Here is a 27,577-nt window from a genome sequence, read left to right on the forward strand (position 1 = left end):
AATCAAAACTAGGCAGAAGATCTAAATGGACGTCTCTCCAAAGAAGACATACTGATGGCCATTGAGCACGGGAAAAGATGCTCAGCATCGCTAATTACGAGAGACATGCGAGTCAGAACGACAATGAGGTATCACCTCTCACAGGTCAGAAGGGCCATCATCAAAAAATCTACAACAAGAAATGCTGGAGAGGGTGTGGAGCAAAGGGAACCCTCCTACACTGTCAGTGGGAATGCAAATCGATACATCCACTATGGAGAACGGTACGGAGGTTCCTTAAGAAATGAAACATAGAACCACCACGTGACCCAGCAGTCTCACCCTCGGGGGAAGATCTCGAGGGAACCAAAATTTTAAAAGACACGTGAACGCCAACGATCATGGCAGCACTCTGCACGATAGCCAGGACATGGAAGCGAACGAAGCGTATCAGGACAGATGCACGGATAAAGAAGATAGGGTCTGGGAACACGATGGAATATTACTCAGCCATGTATAAGGATGAAATCATGGCATTTCCAGCCATGGGGAAGGAGGCAGAGATGATCGTACAAAGTGAAGTAAGTGAGACAGGGAAACACAAATATCACAGGACACCGCTTACAGGTGGAATCTAAAACTGGGTACAGATGGACTTCTTTACGAAACAGAAACAGCCTCACAGGCTCAGAAAGGAAACTTAGGGCTAGGAAAAGGGAAGCGTGGGGGTGCAGGGAGCAATTAGCAGGTTGAGATGAACACATGCACATTACTATGTAGAAAATAATCAAGGAGGACCCAGGGTGTAGCTCAAGGGATCCTACTCAACACTCTTAAAGACCTACTTGGGAAGAGAACTGGAAAAAGAATGTGTACACATCTATGTGTAAGTGAATCAAGTTGCTGTCCAGCTAGGAGAAAGAAAAAAACCCCAAACAACCCAGCAACGTGGGAAATCACCTACACTCCAATAAAAAAATAATCACTTAAAAAAGAAAAGAAAAGAAACTCCCCATCCATCTCCTCAGGCCTCTGTGACCCAGGCTGCTGTCACATCCCTGGAGCCGGAGCAGGTTGGGGTCCCGAGGCTGGACTGCCGTGGGAAGGAGGAAACTGAGGAGGATGTGCCAGCCAATAAGCACCCCCGCCTTGGACCTGGAGTGCCTGTTCCCCTCTGCATGGGCCCACCGTCTCCAGCTCCCTGCTGGCCCTCCTACACAGAAACCGAGCCTAGTGCACCCAAAGGATGGTGGAGCCTCCGCGCTGGAAGAGCTTTGAAAATTCCCTTGGGCGCTCCGTCTCCCGGTGGTGGGGTTCCCACCTCCAGCCTCCCTCCTCAGGGTTGCCCCACCTAAGGATGACAGCACCTCAGCAGAGCGGCGCGGCAGGAGTTGGGATCTGTCAGGGCGTGACGGGTGGGCGGTAAAGGGGAAGGGGGAAGAAGTCGTGAGACACAAGCCTTGGGTGTTTCTTAGGGCACATTCCACTCTGACAACCCAGGAACAGGACTTTCCCTCCGGCTCTGGTTGCCAAGTAACCAGAGTTGGGCTTGAAGACATGCTGCCGCCTTGTGGCCATTTCCCGTAACAACAACTTTAAAAATCGGTGCTGAGCGGCACTTAATCTTCACAAGGCCTGTGGGGCTGTAAATGACACCTGCCCTCAAGAAATGCCCTGGGGTAAATCATCCGAAAATAGTTCAAAACTGGGCCGATTTTCAAGAAGGTAATCTCGAGAGGTACATTTTACTCACTCTGTATATTAAAAAAAAAAAAAAAAAAGCACACGGAAAGGCACTCGACATCTTTCATTATTAAAGAAATGCAAATCGAAACTACAATGGGGTGTCACCTCGCAACCGTCAGCATGGCCAAGCTCAAACAAAAAAACAAAGCTCCAAAGAATAAACGCTCGAGAGGCCCTGGGGAAAACGGAATCATCCTCTGCTGTTGGTGGGGATGTAAACTGGTGCAGCCACTATGGAGAAGAGTGTGGAGGTTCCTTAAAAAAACTAAACACAGTGTTACCACGTGATCCAGCAAGCCCACTCCTGGGCTTAGCTCCAAAGACAATCCTAATTTGAAATGACACGGGCACCCCTGTTTTTCAGGGCAGCACTGCTGACGGTAGCCAAGACATAGGATCAAACGAAATGTTCATCCACAGGAAAATGAAGAATATGGAGCACACGTATACAATGGAGTACTACACAGCCATAAAAAGGAACGAACTAACGCCATCTGCTGCAGCAATGATGGGCAGAGATCATACTAAGTGAAGTGACTCAGAGAGAGAAAGACAAATACCATTAGCTATCACTTACAGGTGGAATCTATCAATCCAGACGCATGAACTAATTTACAAAACAGAAACAGACTCACAGACTTTTAGAAAACAAACTTAACGATTATCAAGAAGGAAAGTTACAGAAAAGTGATAACCTGGGAGGCTGAGATTAAGAGATACACACTAGAATATATCAAAGACATAACCAACAAGAACCTACCGAAGGGCACAGGGAACCCTGCTGAACACAGTCTTATAGCTTACGTGGGAAAAGAACCCAAAGTATAATACATATAAGACTGCATATAACTGAATCAAGTTCCTGTACATCTAAGATAAATACCACATTGGACGTCAACATCACTACAATATAAAATATAAATTAAATGAAAAGAAAAAGAAGAGTGGGGCATGGAGAAATGCTGCCACCTTGTGGCCGTTTTCCATAACAACAACCTTAAAACCTGTGCTGATGGGCACTGAATATTCACAAGGCCTACGGGGTTGGAAAGAAAAAAACACCTGCCCTCAAGAAACATCTGGGGGTAGGTCATCGAAAAAGAATTAAGAAGAGGGCAGGGCTTCCCTGGTGGCGCAGTGGTTGACAGTCCACCTGCCGATGCGGGGGACGCGGGATCGAGCCCTGGTCTGGCAAGATCCCACATGCCACAGAGCAACTAAGCCCGTGCGCCACAACGACTGAGCCCACGCCCTAGAGCCTGTGCCCTGCAACAAGAGAAGCCATCGCAACGAGAAACCCAAGCATCACAACGAAGAGTAGCCCCCACTCGCCACAACTAGAGAAAGCCCGCATGCAACCATGAAGACGCAGTGTAGCAAAAAAATGAAACTAAGTAGAATAAATATATTAAAGAATTAAAACGAGAATGAAAGTAGAATACTCTCGAACACCGTACACAAAAATAAACTCCAACCAGATGAAAGATCTACACCTAAGGACGGATACTCTAAAACAGACGAGGAAAATATAGGGAGAACACGCTCTGACATAAGTCTCAGCGGGTTCTTTTCTGATCCATCATCTCTTAGAGTAATGAACAAGAAAACAAAAATAAACAAATGGGACCTAATGCAACTGAAAGCGTTTGCACAGCAAAGGAAACCCGAAACAAAACGAAAAGACAACCCTCAGAATGGGAACAAATATTTGCAAACGAAGATGCCCAAGAGGAATTAATCTCCAAAACATACAAACAGCTCCTGCAGATCAACATCAAAAGAACAAAAAAACCAATCAAAACTAGGCAGAAGATCTAAATGGACGTCTCTCCAAAGAAGACATACTGATGGCCATTGAGCACGGGAAAAGATGCTCAGCATCGCTAATTACGAGAGACATGCGAGTCAGAACGACAATGAGGTATCACCTCTCACAGGTCAGAAGGGCCATCATCAAAAAATCTACAACAAGAAATGCTGGAGAGGGTGTGGAGCAAAGGGAACCCTCCTACACTGTCAGTGGGAATGCAAATCGATACATCCACTATGGAGAACGGTACGGAGGTTCCTTAAGAAATGAAACATAGAACCACCACGTGACCCAGCAGTCTCACCCTCGGGGGAAGATCTCGAGGGAACCAAAATTTTAAAAGACACGTGAACGCCAACGATCATGGCAGCACTCTGCACGATAGCCAGGACATGGAAGCGAACGAAGCGTATCAGGACAGATGCACGGATAAAGAAGATAGGGTCTGGGAACACGATGGAATATTACTCAGCCATGTATAAGGATGAAATCATGGCATTTCCAGCCATGGGGAAGGAGGCAGAGATGATCGTACAAAGTGAAGTAAGTGAGACAGGGAAACACAAATATCACAGGACACCGCTTACAGGTGGAATCTAAAACTGGGTACAGATGGACTTCTTTACGAAACAGAAACAGCCTCACAGGCTCAGAAAGGAAACTTAGGGCTAGGAAAAGGGAAGCGTGGGGGTGCAGGGAGCAATTAGCAGGTTGAGATGAACACATGCACATTACTATGTAGAAAATAATCAAGGAGGACCCAGGGTGTAGCTCAAGGGATCCTACTCAACACTCTTAAAGACCTACTTGGGAAGAGAACTGGAAAAAGAATGTGTACACATCTATGTGTAAGTGAATCAAGTTGCTGTCCAGCTAGGAGAAAGAAAAAAACCCCAAACAACCCAGCAACGTGGGAAATCACCTACACTCCAATAAAAAAATAATCACTTAAAAAAGAAAAGAAAAGAAACTCCCCATCCATCTCCTCAGGCCTCTGTGACCCAGGCTGCTGTCACATCCCTGGAGCCGGAGCAGGTTGGGGTCCCGAGGCTGGACTGCCGTGGGAAGGAGGAAACTGAGGAGGATGTGCCAGCCAATAAGCACCCCCGCCTTGGACCTGGAGTGCCTGTTCCCCTCTGCATGGGCCCACCGTCTCCAGCTCCCTGCTGGCCCTCCTACACAGAAACCGAGCCTAGTGCACCCAAAGGATGGTGGAGCCTCCGCGCTGGAAGAGCTTTGAAAATTCCCTTGGGCGCTCCGTCTCCCGGTGGTGGGGTTCCCACCTCCAGCCTCCCTCCTCAGGGTTGCCCCACCTAAGGATGACAGCACCTCAGCAGAGCGGCGCGGCAGGAGTTGGGATCTGTCAGGGCGTGACGGGTGGGCGGTAAAGGGGAAGGGGGAAGAAGTCGTGAGACACAAGCCTTGGGTGTTTCTTAGGGCACATTCCACTCTGACAACCCAGGAACAGGACTTTCCCTCCGGCTCTGGTTGCCAAGTAACCAGAGTTGGGCTTGAAGACATGCTGCCGCCTTGTGGCCATTTCCCGTAACAACAACTTTAAAAATCGGTGCTGAGCGGCACTTAATCTTCACAAGGCCTGTGGGGCTGTAAATGACACCTGCCCTCAAGAAATGCCCTGGGGTAAATCATCCGAAAATAGTTCAAAACTGGGCCGATTTTCAAGAAGGTAATCTCGAGAGGTACATTTTACTCACTCTGTATATTAAAAAAAAAAAAAAAAAAGCACACGGAAAGGCACTCGACATCTTTCATTATTAAAGAAATGCAAATCGAAACTACAATGGGGTGTCACCTCGCAACCGTCAGCATGGCCAAGCTCAAACAAAAAAACAAAGCTCCAAAGAATAAACGCTCGAGAGGCCCTGGGGAAAACGGAATCATCCTCTGCTGTTGGTGGGGATGTAAACTGGTGCAGCCACTATGGAGAAGAGTGTGGAGGTTCCTTAAAAAAACTAAACACAGTGTTACCACGTGATCCAGCAAGCCCACTCCTGGGCTTAGCTCCAAAGACAATCCTAATTTGAAATGACACGGGCACCCCTGTTTTTCAGGGCAGCACTGCTGACGGTAGCCAAGACATAGGATCAAACGAAATGTTCATCCACAGGAAAATGAAGAATATGGAGCACACGTATACAATGGAGTACTACACAGCCATAAAAAGGAACGAACTAACGCCATCTGCTGCAGCAATGATGGGCAGAGATCATACTAAGTGAAGTGACTCAGAGAGAGAAAGACAAATACCATTAGCTATCACTTACAGGTGGAATCTATCAATCCAGACGCATGAACTAATTTACAAAACAGAAACAGACTCACAGACTTTTAGAAAACAAACTTAACGATTATCAAGAAGGAAAGTTACAGAAAAGTGATAAACTGGGAGGCTGAGATTAAGAGATACACACTAGAATATATCAAAGACATAACCAACAAGAACCTACCGAAGGGCACAGGGAACCCTGCTGAACACAGTCTTATAGCTTACGTGGGAAAAGAACCCAAAGTATAATACATATAAGACTGCATATAACTGAATCAAGTTCCTGTACATCTAAGATAAATACCACATTGGACGTCAACATCACTACAATATAAAATATAAATTAAATGAAAAGAAAAAGAAGAGTGGGGCATGGAGAAATGCTGCCACCTTGTGGCCGTTTTCCATAACAACAACCTTAAAACCTGTGCTGATGGGCACTGAATATTCACAAGGCCTACGGGGTTGGAAAGAAAAAAACACCTGCCCTCAAGAAACATCTGGGGGTAGGTCATCGAAAAAGAATTAAGAAGAGGGCAGGGCTTCCCTGGTGGCGCAGTGGTTGACAGTCCACCTGCCGATGCGGGGGACGCGGGATCGAGCCCTGGTCTGGCAAGAGCCCACATGCCACAGAGCAACTAAGCCCGTGCGCCACAACGACTGAGCCCACGCCCTAGAGCCTGTGCCCTGCAACAAGAGAAGCCATCGCAACGAGAAACCCAAGCATCACAACGAAGAGTAGCCCCCACTCGCCACAACTAGAGAAAGCCCGCATGCAACCATGAAGACGCAGTGTAGCAAAAAAATGAAACTAAGTAGAATAAATATATTAAAGAATTAAAACGAGAATGAAAGTAGAATACTCTCGAACACCGTACACAAAAATAAACTCCAACCAGATGAAAGATCTACACCTAAGGACGGATACTCTAAAACAGACGAGGAAAATATAGGGAGAACACGCTCTGACATAAGTCTCAGCGGGTTCTTTTCTGATCCATCATCTCTTAGAGTAATGAACAAGAAAACAAAAATAAACAAATGGGACCTAATGCAACTGAAAGCGTTTGCACAGCAAAGGAAACCCGAAACAAAACGAAAAGACAACCCTCAGAATGGGAACAAATATTTGCAAACGAAGATGCCCAAGAGGAATTAATCTCCAAAACATACAAACAGCTCCTGCAGATCAACATCAAAAGAACAAAAAAACCAATCAAAACTAGGCAGAAGATCTAAATGGACGTCTCTCCAAAGAAGACATACTGATGGCCATTGAGCACGGGAAAAGATGCTCAGCATCGCTAATTACGAGAGACATGCGAGTCAGAACGACAATGAGGTATCACCTCTCACAGGTCAGAAGGGCCATCATCAAAAAATCTACAACAAGAAATGCTGGAGAGGGTGTGGAGCAAAGGGAACCCTCCTACACTGTCAGTGGGAATGCAAATCGATACATCCACTATGGAGAACGGTACGGAGGTTCCTTAAGAAATGAAACATAGAACCACCACGTGACCCAGCAGTCTCACCCTCGGGGGAAGATCTCGAGGGAACCAAAATTTTAAAAGACACGTGAACGCCAACGATCATGGCAGCACTCTGCACGATAGCCAGGACATGGAAGCGAACGAAGCGTATCAGGACAGATGCACGGATAAAGAAGATAGGGTCTGGGAACACGATGGAATATTACTCAGCCATGTATAAGGATGAAATCATGGCATTTCCAGCCATGGGGAAGGAGGCAGAGATGATCGTACAAAGTGAAGTAAGTGAGACAGGGAAACACAAATATCACAGGACACCGCTTACAGGTGGAATCTAAAACTGGGTACAGATGGACTTCTTTACGAAACAGAAACAGCCTCACAGGCTCAGAAAGGAAACTTAGGGCTAGGAAAAGGGAAGCGTGGGGGTGCAGGGAGCAATTAGCAGGTTGAGATGAACACATGCACATTACTATGTAGAAAATAATCAAGGAGGACCCAGGGTGTAGCTCAAGGGATCCTACTCAACACTCTTAAAGACCTACTTGGGAAGAGAACTGGAAAAAGAATGTGTACACATCTATGTGTAAGTGAATCAAGTTGCTGTCCAGCTAGGAGAAAGAAAAAAACCCCAAACAACCCAGCAACGTGGGAAATCACCTACACTCCAATAAAAAAAAAATCACTTAAAAAAGAAAAGAAAAGAAACTCCCCATCCATCTCCTCAGGCCTCTGTGACCCAGGCTGCTGTCACATCCCTGGAGCCGGAGCAGGTTGGGGTCCCGAGGCTGGACTGCCGTGGGAAGGAGGAAACTGAGGAGGATGTGCCAGCCAATAAGCACCCCCGCCTTGGACCTGGAGTGCCTGTTCCCCTCTGCATGGGCCCACCGTCTCCAGCTCCCTGCTGGCCCTCCTACACAGAAACCGAGCCTAGTGCACCCAAAGGATGGTGGAGCCTCCGCGCTGGAAGAGCTTTGAAAATTCCCTTGGGCGCTCCGTCTCCCGGTGGTGGGGTTCCCACCTCCAGCCTCCCTCCTCAGGGTTGCCCCACCTAAGGATGACAGCACCTCAGCAGAGCGGCGCGGCAGGAGTTGGGATCTGTCAGGGCGTGACGGGTGGGCGGTAAAGGGGAAGGGGGAAGAAGTCGTGAGACACAAGCCTTGGGTGTTTCTTAGGGCACATTCCACTCTGACAACCCAGGAACAGGACTTTCCCTCCGGCTCTGGTTGCCAAGTAACCAGAGTTGGGCTTGAAGACATGCTGCCGCCTTGTGGCCATTTCCCGTAACAACAACTTTAAAAATCGGTGCTGAGCGGCACTTAATCTTCACAAGGCCTGTGGGGCTGTAAATGACACCTGCCCTCAAGAAATGCCCTGGGGTAAATCATCCGAAAATAGTTCAAAACTGGGCCGATTTTCAAGAAGGTAATCTCGAGAGGTACATTTTACTCACTCTGTATATTAAAAAAAAAAAAAAAAAAAGCACACGGAAAGGCACTCGACATCTTTCATTATTAAAGAAATGCAAATCGAAACTACAATGGGGTGTCACCTCGCAACCGTCAGCATGGCCAAGCTCAAACAAAAAAACAAAGCTCCAAAGAATAAACGCTCGAGAGGCCCTGGGGAAAACGGAATCATCCTCTGCTGTTGGTGGGGATGTAAACTGGTGCAGCCACTATGGAGAAGAGTGTGGAGGTTCCTTAAAAAAACTAAACACAGTGTTACCACGTGATCCAGCAAGCCCACTCCTGGGCTTAGCTCCAAAGACAATCCTAATTTGAAATGACACGGGCACCCCTGTTTTTCAGGGCAGCACTGCTGACGGTAGCCAAGACATAGGATCAAACGAAATGTTCATCCACAGGAAAATGAAGAATATGGAGCACACGTATACAATGGAGTACTACACAGCCATAAAAAGGAACGAACTAACGCCATCTGCTGCAGCAATGATGGGCAGAGATCATACTAAGTGAAGTGACTCAGAGAGAGAAAGACAAATACCATTAGCTATCACTTACAGGTGGAATCTATCAATCCAGACGCATGAACTAATTTACAAAACAGAAACAGACTCACAGACTTTTAGAAAACAAACTTAACGATTATCAAGAAGGAAAGTTACAGAAAAGTGATAACCTGGGAGGCTGAGATTAAGAGATACACACTAGAATATATCAAAGACATAACCAACAAGAACCTACCGAAGGGCACAGGGAACCCTGCTGAACACAGTCTTATAGCTTACGTGGGAAAAGAACCCAAAGTATAATACATATAAGACTGCATATAACTGAATCAAGTTCCTGTACATCTAAGATAAATACCACATTGGACGTCAACATCACTACAATATAAAATATAAATTAAATGAAAAGAAAAAGAAGAGTGGGGCATGGAGAAATGCTGCCACCTTGTGGCCGTTTTCCATAACAACAACCTTAAAACCTGTGCTGATGGGCACTGAATATTCACAAGGCCTACGGGGTTGGAAAGAAAAAAACACCTGCCCTCAAGAAACATCTGGGGGTAGGTCATCGAAAAAGAATTAAGAAGAGGGCAGGGCTTCCCTGGTGGCGCAGTGGTTGACAGTCCACCTGCCGATGCGGGGGACGCGGGATCGAGCCCTGGTCTGGCAAGATCCCACATGCCACAGAGCAACTAAGCCCGTGCGCCACAACGACTGAGCCCACGCCCTAGAGCCTGTGCCCTGCAACAAGAGAAGCCATCGCAACGAGAAACCCAAGCATCACAACGAAGAGTAGCCCCCACTCGCCACAACTAGAGAAAGCCCGCATGCAACCATGAAGACGCAGTGTAGCAAAAAAATGAAACTAAGTAGAATAAATATATTAAAGAATTAAAACGAGAATGAAAGTAGAATACTCTCGAACACCGTACACAAAAATAAACTCCAACCAGATGAAAGATCTACACCTAAGGACGGATACTCTAAAACAGACGAGGAAAATATAGGGAGAACACGCTCTGACATAAGTCTCAGCGGGTTCTTTTCTGATCCATCATCTCTTAGAGTAATGAACAAGAAAACAAAAATAAACAAATGGGACCTAATGCAACTGAAAGCGTTTGCACAGCAAAGGAAACCCGAAACAAAACGAAAAGACAACCCTCAGAATGGGAACAAATATTTGCAAACGAAGATGCCCAAGAGGAATTAATCTCCAAAACATACAAACAGCTCCTGCAGATCAACATCAAAAGAACAAAAAAACCAATCAAAACTAGGCAGAAGATCTAAATGGACGTCTCTCCAAAGAAGACATACTGATGGCCATTGAGCACGGGAAAAGATGCTCAGCATCGCTAATTACGAGAGACATGCGAGTCAGAACGACAATGAGGTATCACCTCTCACAGGTCAGAAGGGCCATCATCAAAAAATCTACAACAAGAAATGCTGGAGAGGGTGTGGAGCAAAGGGAACCCTCCTACACTGTCAGTGGGAATGCAAATCGATACATCCACTATGGAGAACGGTACGGAGGTTCCTTAAGAAATGAAACATAGAACCACCACGTGACCCAGCAGTCTCACCCTCGGGGGAAGATCTCGAGGGAACCAAAATTTTAAAAGACACGTGAACGCCAACGATCATGGCAGCACTCTGCACGATAGCCAGGACATGGAAGCGAACGAAGCGTATCAGGACAGATGCACGGATAAAGAAGATAGGGTCTGGGAACACGATGGAATATTACTCAGCCATGTATAAGGATGAAATCATGGCATTTCCAGCCATGGGGAAGGAGGCAGAGATGATCGTACAAAGTGAAGTAAGTGAGACAGGGAAACACAAATATCACAGGACACCGCTTACAGGTGGAATCTAAAACTGGGTACAGATGGACTTCTTTACGAAACAGAAACAGCCTCACAGGCTCAGAAAGGAAACTTAGGGCTAGGAAAAGGGAAGCGTGGGGGTGCAGGGAGCAATTAGCAGGTTGAGATGAACACATGCACATTACTATGTAGAAAATAATCAAGGAGGACCCAGGGTGTAGCTCAAGGGATCCTACTCAACACTCTTAAAGACCTACTTGGGAAGAGAACTGGAAAAAGAATGTGTACACATCTATGTGTAAGTGAATCAAGTTGCTGTCCAGCTAGGAGAAAGAAAAAAACCCCAAACAACCCAGCAACGTGGGAAATCACCTACACTCCAATAAAAAAATAATCACTTAAAAAAGAAAAGAAAAGAAACTCCCCATCCATCTCCTCAGGCCTCTGTGACCCAGGCTGCTGTCACATCCCTGGAGCCGGAGCAGGTTGGGGTCCCGAGGCTGGACTGCCGTGGGAAGGAGGAAACTGAGGAGGATGTGCCAGCCAATAAGCACCCCCGCCTTGGACCTGGAGTGCCTGTTCCCCTCTGCATGGGCCCACCGTCTCCAGCTCCCTGCTGGCCCTCCTACACAGAAACCGAGCCTAGTGCACCCAAAGGATGGTGGAGCCTCCGCGCTGGAAGAGCTTTGAAAATTCCCTTGGGCGCTCCGTCTCCCGGTGGTGGGGTTCCCACCTCCAGCCTCCCTCCTCAGGGTTGCCCCACCTAAGGATGACAGCACCTCAGCAGAGCGGCGCGGCAGGAGTTGGGATCTGTCAGGGCGTGACGGGTGGGCGGTAAAGGGGAAGGGGGAAGAAGTCGTGAGACACAAGCCTTGGGTGTTTCTTAGGGCACATTCCACTCTGACAACCCAGGAACAGGACTTTCCCTCCGGCTCTGGTTGCCAAGTAACCAGAGTTGGGCTTGAAGACATGCTGCCGCCTTGTGGCCATTTCCCGTAACAACAACTTTAAAAATCCGTGCTGAGCGGCACTTAATCTTCACAAGGCCTGTGGGGCTGTAAATGACACCTGCCCTCAAGAAATGCCCTGGGGTAAATCATCCGAAAATAGTTCAAAACTGGGCCGATTTTCAAGAAGGTAATCTCGAGAGGTACATTTTACTCACTCTGTATATTAAAAAAAAAAAAAAAAAAAGCACACGGAAAGGCACTCGACATCTTTCATTATTAAAGAAATGCAAATCGAAACTACAATGGGGTGTCACCTCGCAACCGTCAGCATGGCCAAGCTCAAACAAAAAAACAAAGCTCCAAAGAATAAACGCTCGAGAGGCCCTGGGGAAAACGGAATCATCCTCTGCTGTTGGTGGGGATGTAAACTGGTGCAGCCACTATGGAGAAGAGTGTGGAGGTTCCTTAAAAAAACTAAACACAGTGTTACCACGTGATCCAGCAAGCCCACTCCTGGGCTTAGCTCCAAAGACAATCCTAATTTGAAATGACACGGGCACCCCTGTTTTTCAGGGCAGCACTGCTGACGGTAGCCAAGACATAGGATCAAACGAAATGTTCATCCACAGGAAAATGAAGAATATGGAGCACACGTATACAATGGAGTACTACACAGCCATAAAAAGGAACGAACTAACGCCATCTGCTGCAGCAATGATGGGCAGAGATCATACTAAGTGAAGTGACTCAGAGAGAGAAAGACAAATACCATTAGCTATCACTTACAGGTGGAATCTATCAATCCAGACGCATGAACTAATTTACAAAACAGAAACAGACTCACAGACTTTTAGAAAACAAACTTAACGATTATCAAGAAGGAAAGTTACAGAAAAGTGATAAACTGGGAGGCTGAGATTAAGAGATACACACTAGAATATATCAAAGACATAACCAACAAGAACCTACCGAAGGGCACAGGGAACCCTGCTGAACACAGTCTTATAGCTTACGTGGGAAAAGAACCCAAAGTATAATACATATAAGACTGCATATAACTGAATCAAGTTCCTGTACATCTAAGATAAATACCACATTGGACGTCAACATCACTACAATATAAAATATAAATTAAATGAAAAGAAAAAGAAGAGTGGGGCATGGAGAAATGCTGCCACCTTGTGGCCGTTTTCCATAACAACAACCTTAAAACCTGTGCTGATGGGCACTGAATATTCACAAGGCCTACGGGGTTGGAAAGAAAAAAACACCTGCCCTCAAGAAACATCTGGGGGTAGGTCATCGAAAAAGAATTAAGAAGAGGGCAGGGCTTCCCTGGTGGCGCAGTGGTTGACAGTCCACCTGCCGATGCGGGGGACGCGGGATCGAGCCCTGGTCTGGCAAGAGCCCACATGCCACAGAGCAACTAAGCCCGTGCGCCACAACGACTGAGCCCACGCCCTAGAGCCTGTGCCCTGCAACAAGAGAAGCCATCGCAACGAGAAACCCAAGCATCACAACGAAGAGTAGCCCCCACTCGCCACAACTAGAGAAAGCCCGCATGCAACCATGAAGACGCAGTGTAGCAAAAAAATGAAACTAAGTAGAATAAATATATTAAAGAATTAAAACGAGAATGAAAGTAGAATACTCTCGAACACCGTACACAAAAATAAACTCCAACCAGATGAAAGATCTACACCTAAGGACGGATACTCTAAAACAGACGAGGAAAATATAGGGAGAACACGCTCTGACATAAGTCTCAGCGGGTTCTTTTCTGATCCATCATCTCTTAGAGTAATGAACAAGAAAACAAAAATAAACAAATGGGACCTAATGCAACTGAAAGCGTTTGCACAGCAAAGGAAACCCGAAACAAAACGAAAAGACAACCCTCAGAATGGGAACAAATATTTGCAAACGAAGATGCCCAAGAGGAATTAATCTCCAAAACATACAAACAGCTCCTGCAGATCAACATCAAAAGAACAAAAAAACCAATCAAAACTAGGCAGAAGATCTAAATGGACGTCTCTCCAAAGAAGACATACTGATGGCCATTGAGCACGGGAAAAGATGCTCAGCATCGCTAATTACGAGAGACATGCGAGTCAGAACGACAATGAGGTATCACCTCTCACAGGTCAGAAGGGCCATCATCAAAAAATCTACAACAAGAAATGCTGGAGAGGGTGTGGAGCAAAGGGAACCCTCCTACACTGTCAGTGGGAATGCAAATCGATACATCCACTATGGAGAACGGTACGGAGGTTCCTTAAGAAATGAAACATAGAACCACCACGTGACCCAGCAGTCTCACCCTCGGGGGAAGATCTCGAGGGAACCAAAATTTTAAAAGACACGTGAACGCCAACGATCATGGCAGCACTCTGCACGATAGCCAGGACATGGAAGCGAACGAAGCGTATCAGGACAGATGCACGGATAAAGAAGATAGGGTCTGGGAACACGATGGAATATTACTCAGCCATGTATAAGGATGAAATCATGGCATTTCCAGCCATGGGGAAGGAGGCAGAGATGATCGTACAAAGTGAAGTAAGTGAGACAGGGAAACACAAATATCACAGGACACCGCTTACAGGTGGAATCTAAAACTGGGTACAGATGGACTTCTTTACGAAACAGAAACAGCCTCACAGGCTCAGAAAGGAAACTTAGGGCTAGGAAAAGGGAAGCGTGGGGGTGCAGGGAGCAATTAGCAGGTTGAGATGAACACATGCACATTACTATGTAGAAAATAATCAAGGAGGACCCAGGGTGTAGCTCAAGGGATCCTACTCAACACTCTTAAAGACCTACTTGGGAAGAGAACTGGAAAAAGAATGTGTACACATCTATGTGTAAGTGAATCAAGTTGCTGTCCAGCTAGGAGAAAGAAAAAAACCCCAAACAACCCAGCAACGTGGGAAATCACCTACACTCCAATAAAAAAATAATCACTTAAAAAAGAAAAGAAAAGAAACTCCCCATCCATCTCCTCAGGCCTCTGTGACCCAGGCTGCTGTCACATCCCTGGAGCCGGAGCAGGTTGGGGTCCCGAGGCTGGACTGCCGTGGGAAGGAGGAAACTGAGGAGGATGTGCCAGCCAATAAGCACCCCCGCCTTGGACCTGGAGTGCCTGTTCCCCTCTGCATGGGCCCACCGTCTCCAGCTCCCTGCTGGCCCTCCTACACAGAAACCGAGCCTAGTGCACCCAAAGGATGGTGGAGCCTCCGCGCTGGAAGAGCTTTGAAAATTCCCTTGGGCGCTCCGTCTCCCGGTGGTGGGGTTCCCACCTCCAGCCTCCCTCCTCAGGGTTGCCCCACCTAAGGATGACAGCACCTCAGCAGAGCGGCGCGGCAGGAGTTGGGATCTGTCAGGGCGTGACGGGTGGGCGGTAAAGGGGAAGGGGGAAGAAGTCGTGAGACACAAGCCTTGGGTGTTTCTTAGGGCACATTCCACTCTGACAACCCAGGAACAGGACTTTCCCTCCGGCTCTGGTTGCCAAGTAACCAGAGTTGGGCTTGAAGACATGCTGCCGCCTTGTGGCCATTTCCCGTAACAACAACTTTAAAAATCGGTGCTGAGCGGCACTTAATCTTCACAAGGCCTGTGGGGCTGTAAATGACACCTGCCCTCAAGAAATGCCCTGGGGTAAATCATCCGAAAATAGTTCAAAACTGGGCCGATTTTCAAGAAGGTAATCTCGAGAGGTACATTTTACTCACTCTGTATATTAAAAAAAAAAAAAAAAAAAGCACACGGAAAGGCACTCGACATCTTTCATTATTAAAGAAATGCAAATCGAAACTACAATGGGGTGTCACCTCGCAACCGTCAGCATGGCCAAGCTCAAACAAAAAAACAAAGCTCCAAAGAATAAACGCTCGAGAGGCCCTGGGGAAAACGGAATCATCCTCTGCTGTTGGTGGGGATGTAAACTGGTGCAGCCACTATGGAGAAGAGTGTGGAGGTTCCTTAAAAAAACTAAACACAGTGTTACCACGTGATCCAGCAAGCCCACTCCTGGGCTTAGCTCCAAAGACAATCCTAATTTGAAATGACACGGGCACCCCTGTTTTTCAGGGCAGCACTGCTGACGGTAGCCAAGACATAGGATCAAACGAAATGTTCATCCACAGGAAAATGAAGAATATGGAGCACACGTATACAATGGAGTACTACACAGCCATAAAAAGGAACGAACTAACGCCATCTGCTGCAGCAATGATGGGCAGAGATCATACTAAGTGAAGTGACTCAGAGAGAGAAAGACAAATACCATTAGCTATCACTTACAGGTGGAATCTATCAATCCAGACGCATGAACTAATTTACAAAACAGAAACAGACTCACAGACTTTTAGAAAACAAACTTAACGATTATCAAGAAGGAAAGTTACAGAAAAGTGATAACCTGGGAGGCTGAGATTAAGAGATACACACTAGAATATATCAAAGACATAACCAACAAGAACCTACCGAAGGGCACAGGGAACCCTGCTGAACACAGTCTTATAGCTTACGTGGGAAAAGAACCCAAAGTATAATACATATAAGACTGCATATAACTGAATCAAGTTCCTGTACATCTAAGATAAATACCACATTGGACGTCAACATCACTACAATATAAAATATAAATTAAATGAAAAGAAAAAGAAGAGTGGGGCATGGAGAAATGCTGCCACCTTGTGGCCGTTTTCCATAACAACAACCTTAAAACCTGTGCTGATGGGCACTGAATATTCACAAGGCCTACGGGGTTGGAAAGAAAAAAACACCTGCCCTCAAGAAACATCTGGGGGTAGGTCATCGAAAAAGAATTAAGAAGAGGGCAGGGCTTCCCTGGTGGCGCAGTGGTTGACAGTCCACCTGCCGATGCGGGGGACGCGGGATCGAGCCCTGGTCTGGCAAGATCCCACATGCCACAGAGCAACTAAGCCCGTGCGCCACAACGACTGAGCCCACGCCCTAGAGCCTGTGCCCTGCAACAAGAGAAGCCATCGCAACGAGAAACCCAAGCATCACAACGAAGAGTAGCCCCCACTCGCCACAACTAGAGAAAGCCCGCATGCAACCATGAAGACGCAGTGTAGCAAAAAAATGAAACTAAGTAGAATAAATATATTAAAGAATTAAAACGAGAATGAAAGTAGAATACTCTCGAACACCGTACACAAAAATAAACTCCAACCAGATGAAAGATCTACACCTAAGGACGGATACTCTAAAACAGACGAGGAAAATATAGGGAGAACACGCTCTGACATAAGTCTCAGCGGGTTCTTTTCTGATCCATCATCTCTTAGAGTAATGAACAAGAAAACAAAAATAAACAAATGGGACCTAATGCAACTGAAAGCGTTTGCACAGCAAAGGAAACCCGAAACAAAACGAAAAGACAACCCTCAGAATGGGAACAAATATTTGCAAACGAAGATGCCCAAGAGGAATTAATCTCCAAAACATACAAACAGCTCCTGCAGATCAACATCAAAAGAACAAAAAAACCAATCAAAACTAGGCAGAAGATCTAAATGGACGTCTCTCCAAAGAAGACATACTGATGGCCATTGAGCACGGGAAAAGATGCTCAGCATCGCTAATTACGAGAGACATGCGAGTCAGAACGACAATGAGGTATCACCTCTCACAGGTCAGAAGGGCCATCATCAAAAAATCTACAACAAGAAATGCTGGAGAGGGTGTGGAGCAAAGGGAACCCTCCTACACTGTCAGTGGGAATGCAAATCGATACATCCACTATGGAGAACGGTACGGAGGTTCCTTAAGAAATGAAACATAGAACCACCACGTGACCCAGCAGTCTCACCCTCGGGGGAAGATCTCGAGGGAACCAAAATTTTAAAAGACACGTGAACGCCAACGATCATGGCAGCACTCTGCACGATAGCCAGGACATGGAAGCGAACGAAGCGTATCAGGACAGATGCACGGATAAAGAAGATAGGGTCTGGGAACACGATGGAATATTACTCAGCCATGTATAAGGATGAAATCATGGCATTTCCAGCCATGGGGAAGGAGGCAGAGATGATCGTACAAAGTGAAGTAAGTGAGACAGGGAAACACAAATATCACAGGACACCGCTTACAGGTGGAATCTAAAACTGGGTACAGATGGACTTCTTTACGAAACAGAAACAGCCTCACAGGCTCAGAAAGGAAACTTAGGGCTAGGAAAAGGGAAGCGTGGGGGTGCAGGGAGCAATTAGCAGGTTGAGATGAACACATGCACATTACTATGTAGAAAATAATCAAGGAGGACCCAGGGTGTAGCTCAAGGGATCCTACTCAACACTCTTAAAGACCTACTTGGGAAGAGAACTGGAAAAAGAATGTGTACACATCTATGTGTAAGTGAATCAAGTTGCTGTCCAGCTAGGAGAAAGAAAAAAACCCCAAACAACCCAGCAACGTGGGAAATCACCTACACTCCAATAAAAAAATAATCACTTAAAAAAGAAAAGAAAAGAAACTCCCCATCCATCTCCTCAGGCCTCTGTGACCCAGGCTGCTGTCACATCCCTGGAGCCGGAGCAGGTTGGGGTCCCGAGGCTGGACTGCCGTGGGAAGGAGGAAACTGAGGAGGATGTGCCAGCCAATAAGCACCCCCGCCTTGGACCTGGAGTGCCTGTTCCCCTCTGCATGGGCCCACCGTCTCCAGCTCCCTGCTGGCCCTCCTACACAGAAACCGAGCCTAGTGCACCCAAAGGATGGTGGAGCCTCCGCGCTGGAAGAGCTTTGAAAATTCCCTTGGGCGCTCCGTCTCCCGGTGGTGGGGTTCCCACCTCCAGCCTCCCTCCTCAGGGTTGCCCCACCTAAGGATGACAGCACCTCAGCAGAGCGGCGCGGCAGGAGTTGGGATCTGTCAGGGCGTGACGGGTGGGCGGTAAAGGGGAAGGGGGAAGAAGTCGTGAGACACAAGCCTTGGGTGTTTCTTAGGGCACATTCCACTCTGACAACCCAGGAACAGGACTTTCCCTCCGGCTCTGGTTGCCAAGTAACCAGAGTTGGGCTTGAAGACATGCTGCCGCCTTGTGGCCATTTCCCGTAACAACAACTTTAAAAATCCGTGCTGAGCGGCACTTAATCTTCACAAGGCCTGTGGGGCTGTAAATGACACCTGCCCTCAAGAAATGCCCTGGGGTAAATCATCCGAAAATAGTTCAAAACTGGGCCGATTTTCAAGAAGGTAATCTCGAGAGGTACATTTTACTCACTCTGTATATTAAAAAAAAAAAAAAAAAAAGCACACGGAAAGGCACTCGACATCTTTCATTATTAAAGAAATGCAAATCGAAACTACAATGGGGTGTCACCTCGCAACCGTCAGCATGGCCAAGCTCAAACAAAAAAACAAAGCTCCAAAGAATAAACGCTCGAGAGGCCCTGGGGAAAACGGAATCATCCTCTGCTGTTGGTGGGGATGTAAACTGGTGCAGCCACTATGGAGAAGAGTGTGGAGGTTCCTTAAAAAAACTAAACACAGTGTTACCACGTGATCCAGCAAGCCCACTCCTGGGCTTAGCTCCAAAGACAATCCTAATTTGAAATGACACGGGCACCCCTGTTTTTCAGGGCAGCACTGCTGACGGTAGCCAAGACATAGGATCAAACGAAATGTTCATCCACAGGAAAATGAAGAATATGGAGCACACGTATACAATGGAGTACTACACAGCCATAAAAAGGAACGAACTAACGCCATCTGCTGCAGCAATGATGGGCAGAGATCATACTAAGTGAAGTGACTCAGAGAGAGAAAGACAAATACCATTAGCTATCACTTACAGGTGGAATCTATCAATTCAGACGCATGAACTAATTTACAAAACAGAAACAGACTCACAGACTTTTAGAAAACAAACTTAACGATTATCAAGAAGGAAAGTTACAGAAAAGTGATAAACTGGGAGGCTGAGATTAAGAGATACACACTAGAATATATCAAAGACATAACCAACAAGAACCTACCGAAGGGCACAGGGAACCCTGCTGAACACAGTCTTATAGCTTACGTGGGAAAAGAACCCAAAGTATAATACATATAAGACTGCATATAACTGAATCAAGTTCCTGTACATCTAAGATAAATACCACATTGGACGTCAACATCACTACAATATAAAATATAAATTAAATGAAAAGAAAAAGAAGAGTGGGGCATGGAGAAATGCTGCCACCTTGTGGCCGTTTTCCATAACAACAACCTTAAAACCTGTGCTGATGGGCACTGAATATTCACAAGGCCTACGGGGTTGGAAAGAAAAAAACACCTGCCCTCAAGAAACATCTGGGGGTAGGTCATCGAAAAAGAATTAAGAAGAGGGCAGGGCTTCCCTGGTGGCGCAGTGGTTGACAGTCCACCTGCCGATGCGGGGGACGCGGGATCGAGCCCTGGTCTGGCAAGAGCCCACATGCCACAGAGCAACTAAGCCCGTGCGCCACAACGACTGAGCCCACGCCCTAGAGCCTGTGCCCTGCAACAAGAGAAGCCATCGCAACGAGAAACCCAAGCATCACAACGAAGAGTAGCCCCCACTCGCCACAACTAGAGAAAGCCCGCATGCAACCATGAAGACGCAGTGTAGCAAAAAAATGAAACTAAGTAGAATAAATATATTAAAGAATTAAAACGAGAATGAAAGTAGAATACTCTCGAACACCGTACACAAAAATAAACTCCAACCAGATGAAAGATCTACACCTAAGGACGGATACTCTAAAACAGACGAGGAAAATATAGGGAGAACACGCTCTGACATAAGTCTCAGCGGGTTCTTTTCTGATCCATCATCTCTTAGAGTAATGAACAAGAAAACAAAAATAAACAAATGGGACCTAATGCAACTGAAAGCGTTTGCACAGCAAAGGAAACCCGAAACAAAACGAAAAGACAACCCTCAGAATGGGAACAAATATTTGCAAACGAAGATGCCCAAGAGGAATTAATCTCCAAAACATACAAACAGCTCCTGCAGATCAACATCAAAAGAACAAAAAAACCAATCAAAACTAGGCAGAAGATCTAAATGGACGTCTCTCCAAAGAAGACATACTGATGGCCATTGAGCACGGGAAAAGATGCTCAGCATCGCTAATTACGAGAGACATGCGAGTCAGAACGACAATGAGGTATCACCTCTCACAGGTCAGAAGGGCCATCATCAAAAAATCTACAACAAGAAATGCTGGAGAGGGTGTGGAGCAAAGGGAACCCTCCTACACTGTCAGTGGGAATGCAAATCGATACATCCACTATGGAGAACGGTACGGAGGTTCCTTAAGAAATGAAACATAGAACCACCACGTGACCCAGCAGTCTCACCCTCGGGGGAAGATCTCGAGGGAACCAAAATTTTAAAAGACACGTGAACGCCAACGATCATGGCAGCACTCTGCACGATAGCCAGGACATGGAAGCGAACGAAGCGTATCAGGACAGATGCACGGATAAAGAAGATAGGGTCTGGGAACACGATGGAATATTACTCAGCCATGTATAAGGATGAAATCATGGCATTTCCAGCCATGGGGAAGGAGGCAGAGATGATCGTACAAAGTGAAGTAAGTGAGACAGGGAAACACAAATATCACAGGACACCGCTTACAGGTGGAATCTAAAACTGGGTACAGATGGACTTCTTTACGAAACAGAAACAGCCTCACAGGCTCAGAAAGGAAACTTAGGGCTAGGAAAAGGGAAGCGTGGGGGTGCAGGGAGCAATTAGCAGGTTGAGATGAACACATGCACATTACTATGTAGAAAATAATCAAGGAGGACCCAGGGTGTAGCTCAAGGGATCCTACTCAACACTCTTAAAGACCTACTTGGGAAGAGAACTGGAAAAAGAATGTGTACACATCTATGTGTAAGTGAATCAAGTTGCTGTCCAGCTAGGAGAAAGAAAAAAACCCCAAACAACCCAGCAACGTGGGAAATCACCTACACTCCAATAAAAAAATAATCACTTAAAAAAGAAAAGAAAAGAAACTCCCCATCCATCTCCTCAGGCCTCTGTGACCCAGGCTGCTGTCACATCCCTGGAGCCGGAGCAGGTTGGGGTCCCGAGGCTGGACTGCCGTGGGAAGGAGGAAACTGAGGAGGATGTGCCAGCCAATAAGCACCCCCGCCTTGGACCTGGAGTGCCTGTTCCCCTCTGCATGGGCCCACCGTCTCCAGCTCCCTGCTGGCCCTCCTACACAGAAACCGAGCCTAGTGCACCCAAAGGATGGTGGAGCCTCCGCGCTGGAAGAGCTTTGAAAATTCCCTTGGGCGCTCCGTCTCCCGGTGGTGGGGTTCCCACCTCCAGCCTCCCTCCTCAGGGTTGCCCCACCTAAGGATGACAGCACCTCAGCAGAGCGGCGCGGCAGGAGTTGGGATCTGTCAGGGCGTGACGGGTGGGCGGTAAAGGGGAAGGGGGAAGAAGTCGTGAGACACAAGCCTTGGGTGTTTCTTAGGGCACATTCCACTCTGACAACCCAGGAACAGGACTTTCCCTCCGGCTCTGGTTGCCAAGTAACCAGAGTTGGGCTTGAAGACATGCTGCCGCCTTGTGGCCATTTCCCGTAACAACAACTTTAAAAATCGGTGCTGAGCGGCACTTAATCTTCACAAGGCCTGTGGGGCTGTAAATGACACCTGCCCTCAAGAAATGCCCTGGGGTAAATCATCCGAAAATAGTTCAAAACTGGGCCGATTTTCAAGAAGGTAATCTCGAGAGGTACATTTTACTCACTCTGTATATTAAAAAAAAAAAAAAAAAAAGCACACGGAAAGGCACTCGACATCTTTCATTATTAAAGAAATGCAAATCGAAACTACAATGGGGTGTCACCTCGCAACCGTCAGCATGGCCAAGCTCAAACAAAAAAACAAAGCTCCAAAGAATAAACGCTCGAGAGGCCCTGGGGAAAACGGAATCATCCTCTGCTGTTGGTGGGGATGTAAACTGGTGCAGCCACTATGGAGAAGAGTGTGGAGGTTCCTTAAAAAAACTAAACACAGTGTTACCACGTGATCCAGCAAGCCCACTCCTGGGCTTAGCTCCAAAGACAATCCTAATTTGAAATGACACGGGCACCCCTGTTTTTCAGGGCAGCACTGCTGACGGTAGCCAAGACATAGGATCAAACGAAATGTTCATCCACAGGAAAATGAAGAATATGGAGCACACGTATACAATGGAGTACTACACAGCCATAAAAAGGAACGAACTAACGCCATCTGCTGCAGCAATGATGGGCAGAGATCATACTAAGTGAAGTGACTCAGAGAGAGAAAGACAAATACCATTAGCTATCACTTACAGGTGGAATCTATCAATTCAGACGCATGAACTAATTTACAAAACAGAAACAGACTCACAGACTTTTAGAAAACAAACTTAACGATTATCAAGAAGGAAAGTTACAGAAAAGTGATAAACTGGGAGGCTGAGATTAAGAGATACACACTAGAATATATCAAAGACATAACCAACAAGAACCTACCGAAGGGCACAGGGAACCCTGCTGAACACAGTCTTATAGCTTACGTGGGAAAAGAACCCAAAGTATAATACATATAAGACTGCATATAACTGAATCAAGTTCCTGTACATCTAAGATAAATACCACATTGGACGTCAACATCACTACAATATAAAATATAAATTAAATGAAAAGAAAAAGAAGAGTGGGGCATGGAGAAATGCTGCCACCTTGTGGCCGTTTTCCATAACAACAACCTTAAAACCTGTGCTGATGGGCACTGAATATTCACAAGGCCTACGGGGTTGGAAAGAAAAAAACACCTGCCCTCAAGAAACATCTGGGGGTAGGTCATCGAAAAAGAATTAAGAAGAGGGCAGGGCTTCCCTGGTGGCGCAGTGGTTGACAGTCCACCTGCCGATGCGGGGGACGCGGGATCGAGCCCTGGTCTGGCAAGAGCCCACATGCCACAGAGCAACTAAGCCCGTGCGCCACAACGACTGAGCCCACGCCCTAGAGCCTGTGCCCTGCAACAAGAGAAGCCATCGCAACGAGAAACCCAAGCATCACAACGAAGAGTAGCCCCCACTCGCCACAACTAGAGAAAGCCCGCATGCAACCATGAAGACGCAGTGTAGCAAAAAAATGAAACTAAGTAGAATAAATATATTAAAGAATTAAAACGAGAATGAAAGTAGAATACTCTCGAACACCGTACACAAAAATAAACTCCAACCAGATGAAAGATCTACACCTAAGGACGGATACTCTAAAACAGACGAGGAAAATATAGGGAGAACACGCTCTGACATAAGTCTCAGCGGGTTCTTTTCTGATCCATCATCTCTTAGAGTAATGAACAAGAAAACAAAAATAAACAAATGGGACCTAATGCAACTGAAAGCGTTTGCACAGCAAAGGAAACCCGAAACAAAACGAAAAGACAACCCTCAGAATGGGAACAAATATTTGCAAACGAAGATGCCCAAGAGGAATTAATCTCCAAAACATACAAACAGCTCCTGCAGATCAACATCAAAAGAACAAAAAAACCAATCAAAACTAGGCAGAAGATCTAAATGGACGTCTCTCCAAAGAAGACATACTGATGGCCATTGAGCACGGGAAAAGATGCTCAGCATCGCTAATTACGAGAGACATGCGAGTCAGAACGACAATGAGGTATCACCTCTCACAGGTCAGAAGGGCCATCATCAAAAAATCTACAACAAGAAATGCTGGAGAGGGTGTGGAGCAAAGGGAACCCTCCTACACTGTCAGTGGGAATGCAAATCGATACATCCACTATGGAGAACGGTACGGAGGTTCCTTAAGAAATGAAACATAGAACCACCACGTGACCCAGCAGTCTCACCCTCGGGGGAAGATCTCGAGGGAACCAAAATTTTAAAAGACACGTGAACGCCAACGATCATGGCAGCACTCTGCACGATAGCCAGGACATGGAAGCGAACGAAGCGTATCAGGACAGATGCACGGATAAAGAAGATAGGGTCTGGGAACACGATGGAATATTACTCAGCCATGTATAAGGATGAAATCATGGCATTTCCAGCCATGGGGAAGGAGGCAGAGATGATCGTACAAAGTGAAGTAAGTGAGACAGGGAAACACAAATATCACAGGACACCGCTTACAGGTGGAATCTAAAACTGGGTACAGATGGACTTCTTTACGAAACAGAAACAGCCTCACAGGCTCAGAAAGGAAACTTAGGGCTAGGAAAAGGGAAGCGTGGGGGTGCAGGGAGCAATTAGCAGGTTGAGATGAACACATGCACATTACTATGTAGAAAATAATCAAGGAGGACCCAGGGTGTAGCTCAAGGGATCCTACTCAACACTCTTAAAGACCTACTTGGGAAGAGAACTGGAAAAAGAATGTGTACACATCTATGTGTAAGTGAATCAAGTTGCTGTCCAGCTAGGAGAAAGAAAAAAACCCCAAACAACCCAGCAACGTGGGAAATCACCTACACTCCAATAAAAAAATAATCACTTAAAAAAGAAAAGAAAAGAAACTCCCCATCCATCTCCTCAGGCCTCTGTGACCCAGGCTGCTGTCACATCCCTGGAGCCGGAGCAGGTTGGGGTCCCGAGGCTGGACTGCCGTGGGAAGGAGGAAACTGAGGAGGATGTGCCAGCCAATAAGCACCCCCGCCTTGGACCTGGAGTGCCTGTTCCCCTCTGCATGGGCCCACCGTCTCCAGCTCCCTGCTGGCCCTCCTACACAGAAACCGAGCCTAGTGCACCCAAAGGATGGTGGAGCCTCCGCGCTGGAAGAGCTTTGAAAATTCCCTTGGGCGCTCCGTCTCCCGGTGGTGGGGTTCCCACCTCCAGCCTCCCTCCTCAGGGTTGCCCCACCTAAGGATGACAGCACCTCAGCAGAGCGGCGCGGCAGGAGTTGGGATCTGTCAGGGCGTGACGGGTGGGCGGTAAAGGGGAAGGGGGAAGAAGTCGTGAGACACAAGCCTTGGGTGTTTCTTAGGGCACATTCCACTCTGACAACCCAGGAACAGGACTTTCCCTCCGGCTCTGGTTGCCAAGTAACCAGAGTTGGGCTTGAAGACATGCTGCCGCCTTGTGGCCATTTCCCGTAACAACAACTTTAAAAATCGGTGCTGAGCGGCACTTAATCTTCACAAGGCCTGTGGGGCTGTAAATGACACCTGCCCTCAAGAAATGCCCTGGGGTAAATCATCCGAAAATAGTTCAAAACTGGGCCGATTTTCAAGAAGGTAATCTCGAGAGGTACATTTTACTCACTCTGTATATTAAAAAAAAAAAAAAAAAAAGCACACGGAAAGGCACTCGACATCTTTCATTATTAAAGAAATGCAAATCGAAACTACAATGGGGTGTCACCTCGCAACCGTCAGCATGGCCAAGCTCAAACAAAAAAACAAAGCTCCAAAGAATAAACGCTCGAGAGGCCCTGGGGAAAACGGAATCATCCTCTGCTGTTGGTGGGGATGTAAACTGGTGCAGCCACTATGGAGAAGAGTGTGGAGGTTCCTTAAAAAAACTAAACACAGTGTTACCACGTGATCCAGCAAGCCCACTCCTGGGCTTAGCTCCAAAGACAATCCTAATTTGAAATGACACGGGCACCCCTGTTTTTCAGGGCAGCACTGCTGACGGTAGCCAAGACATAGGATCAAACGAAATGTTCATCCACAGGAAAATGAAGAATATGGAGCACACGTATACAATGGAGTACTACACAGCCATAAAAAGGAACGAACTAACGCCATCTGCTGCAGCAATGATGGGCAGAGATCATACTAAGTGAAGTGACTCAGAGAGAGAAAGACAAATACCATTAGCTATCACTTACAGGTGGAATCTATCAATCCAGACGCATGAACTAATTTACAAAACAGAAACAGACTCACAGACTTTTAGAAAACAAACTTAACGATTATCAAGAAGGAAAGTTACAGAAAAGTGATAAACTGGGAGGCTGAGATTAAGAGATACACACTAGAATATATCAAAGACATAACCAACAAGAACCTACCGAAGGGCACAGGGAACCCTGCTGAACACAGTCTTATAGCTTACGTGGGAAAAGAACCCAAAGTATAATACATATAAGACTGCATATAACTGAATCAAGTTCCTGTACATCTAAGATAAATACCACATTGGACGTCAACATCACTACAATATAAAATATAAATTAAATGAAAAGAAAAAGAAGAGTGGGGCATGGAGAAATGCTGCCACCTTGTGGCCGTTTTCCATAACAACAACCTTAAAACCTGTGCTGATGGGCACTGAATATTCACAAGGCCTACGGGGTTGGAAAGAAAAAAACACCTGCCCTCAAGAAACATCTGGGGGTAGGTCATCGAAAAAGAATTAAGAAGAGGGCAGGGCTTCCCTGGTGGCGCAGTGGTTGACAGTCCACCTGCCGATGCGGGGGACGCGGGATCGAGCCCTGGTCTGGCAAGATCCCACATGCCACAGAGCAACTA

The sequence above is a fragment of the Phocoena phocoena genome, chromosome 8, assembly GCF_963924675.1.
Source record: "Phocoena phocoena chromosome 8, mPhoPho1.1, whole genome shotgun sequence".
Lineage (NCBI taxonomy): Eukaryota > Metazoa > Chordata > Mammalia > Artiodactyla > Phocoenidae > Phocoena > Phocoena phocoena.